General features: G+C 43.6%; 1 pseudogene; it reads left to right on the top strand.

The window, feature by feature from the left end:
- Positions 1 to 222: 222 nt before the first annotated feature.
- On the top strand, positions 223 to 2378 carry LOC142381981 (nuclear factor 7, brain-like; annotated as a pseudogene).
- Positions 2379 to 2626: the final 248 nt, after the last annotated feature.

The raw sequence follows: 2626 nt of genomic DNA, 5'->3' as shown, positions 1-2626 counted from the left end.
AAAAGTTTCATTTACCAGCTTGCTACGTTGGTCCGTCGCGCTGACTACGTAATCCTTCTTCATCGCTCTGATTGGTTGTTGCGCCATCCTATTGCGTGGCGTTGAGTGCAGAGGCAACTTGACAGACAACCGTTTATCCCGCCCACACTGCTATCTAGCGTCACTACACCCCTGTACAGCTTTTTGCTGTACGGGTCTGGCTTGCTAGGCTAGTGAGATCTCTGCTGAAAAACACGTTTTTGGAGGAATTTAACGGACAGGGTGGAGAATTTGGTGAGTCCTCTGACTAAAATTACTTCAGAAGAAAATGGCTGAGAAATTCTCTCTTGTTGAAAGTTATTTGAGCTGCCATGTTTGTTCAGAGACTTTCAGAGATCCTGTGTCTCTGAGCTGCGGCCACAGCTTCTGTTCAAGCTGCCTGCAGAAATTCTGGGAACAAGCTGAAAAACAAAAACTGTCCCATTTGTAAAAGACAATCCTCAAAGGATCCTCCAATGGTTAACTTTTCCCTGAAAGAACTGGCTGACTCATTTGCTAAGAGGCAAAGTAGCACTTCAGCTGAGATGGAGAATAAAACAAAACCGAGTGAGGAGGTGGTGTGTGAGAAACACTCTGAAGTTCCTTTTTGGTTCTGTGAAGACGAGCAGAGAGCTGTGTGTCCTGTCTGTGAGTTTTCTCTCCACCAGAGTCACAAAGTGGTTCCTGTAGAACAAGCAGTCGGTGACCTGAAGGAGCAGCTGAAATCTGACTTAAAGTCTCTGCAGGACAAGAGGAACAAATACAAACAAGTGGAGGAAACATACGATGATGTGATTCAACACTCCAAGAAGCAGCTGTTGTCCACAGAGAGGCAGATCAGAGCAGAGTTCAACAAGCTCCACCAGTTCCTGAAAGAGGAAGAGGAGTCCAGACTGGCAGCTCTGAGGGAGGAAGAGGAGCAGAAGAGGAAGACTGTCAGCAGAGAGGTGAAGAGGATTCAGGAGCAGATCTCCTCTCTGTCAGACAGTATCTGTGCTGTTGAAGAAGAGCTGCAGAAAGACAACGTGCCATTCCTCAGCAGCTATAAACCCACTCAGAGCAGAGCCAGAGCCCAGTGCTCACTGTCAGATCCACAGCTGCTCTCAGGAGCGCTGACAGATGTGGCCAAACACCTGGGCAACCTGTCCTTCAGAGTGTGGGAGAAGATGAAGGAGAAGGTCCACTTCAGTCCTGTCATTCTGGATCCAAACACTGCAAGCCGCTGTCTCTGTCTGTCTGATGATCTGACCAGTGTGAGAAATGGAGACACAAAGCAGCAGCTTCCTGACAATCCAGAGAGAAACACGAAGTATGCAGATGTTTTTGGCTCTGAGGGCTTCAGCTCAGGGAAACACAGCTGGGAGGTGGAGGTGGGAGATCATCCTGACTGGATTGTGGGTTTGGTTAAAGAGTCAGTTGACAGGAAGGGAGAGGCGTTTCCTTCACCAAAATATGGAATCTGGTGTTTATGGCATGGTGATGGAGAATACACTAATGGTGTTGGTAAGACTGTCAGAGTGAAGAAGAGTCTCCAGAGGATCAGAGTCCAGCTGGACTATGACAGGGGGGAGGTGTCCTTCTACAACTCTGAAGACGAGACTCACATCTACACTCACAGAGACACTTTCACTGAGAAACTCTTCCCATATTTCAGCATTGGAGAAGCTGGTGATGCCAAAACTTCTGAAATCAAAATGAGTAAAAAATAAGATCTGAGAGAAGTCATTATTTGAACGATCATGATCAGGATCTGTTCAAAGTTTGGTTCAGTCCAATAAAAGAACATCAGTTTGTATAATATACAGAATGTTTCCTTAAAGCAGCGACAAAAGATGTTAAATCATAAATGTAGTTCTTACATCTTTTTATAAACAGTGAAACATCACGTTTGAGCAGAGAAGTAGAAAAAGGCTTTCATGTTAAATCCACCCACAGAAAAGCTTCTCTGACCATGTTTTCATTTTTAGTTGAACAGGTTCTTTATTTCAGTTCCTCAGTGAATCTCTGATATAAATTCTTTGAACTTTAAAACACGCTTTACTTCCTCACGAAGCTGTTATTTACTTATCGGGTGTCAGTGAAGATTACTGTTGACCTGGGAATACTGTATTCTATACATTCAGTTCATTTAGCAAACAGCCAACAACATAAAGAGCATTCCTGTGTTTAGCAGACTCTGAAAATCATCTGCAGAACTTTCTGGATAATGTGAGACGGTTTATGTTTCTGCTCTGAGTTCATTGCGACTAAGAACTTGTCCGAATGTGTTGAACAGAGCAACAATTGGACTCTTTCTGATGAGTTTGTGGCTCATTTAAGTCATTCAAATATCAGAAACTATTAAGAAGAGCAGCTAAAAACAGCAAAGGCTCACATTAAAGGAAACATCTGGAGTTTTTGCTGTAAAAATGATTTGAATGCTTCATTGTTCTCTCCTCAGTCTCGCAGTTAAACATCTAAATTGTGGACGTCTGTTTCAGTGGCTGCACGGCAACATTTATCTTTCCCACTTCTGAGCTGCTGTTTGTTCCAGCGGCTTCATTTAAACTTTGTTTTCTTACCTGATGAACTTGTGTTTTCACTGATATCTTTGGTCGTTTGTGCCAAT

The sequence above is a fragment of the Odontesthes bonariensis genome, chromosome 6 (assembly GCF_027942865.1).
Source record: "Odontesthes bonariensis isolate fOdoBon6 chromosome 6, fOdoBon6.hap1, whole genome shotgun sequence".
NCBI lineage: Eukaryota > Metazoa > Chordata > Actinopteri > Atheriniformes > Atherinopsidae > Odontesthes > Odontesthes bonariensis.
The sequence above is the reverse complement of the archived record's forward strand: the minus strand, read 5'-3'. Positions and strand labels throughout refer to the sequence as shown.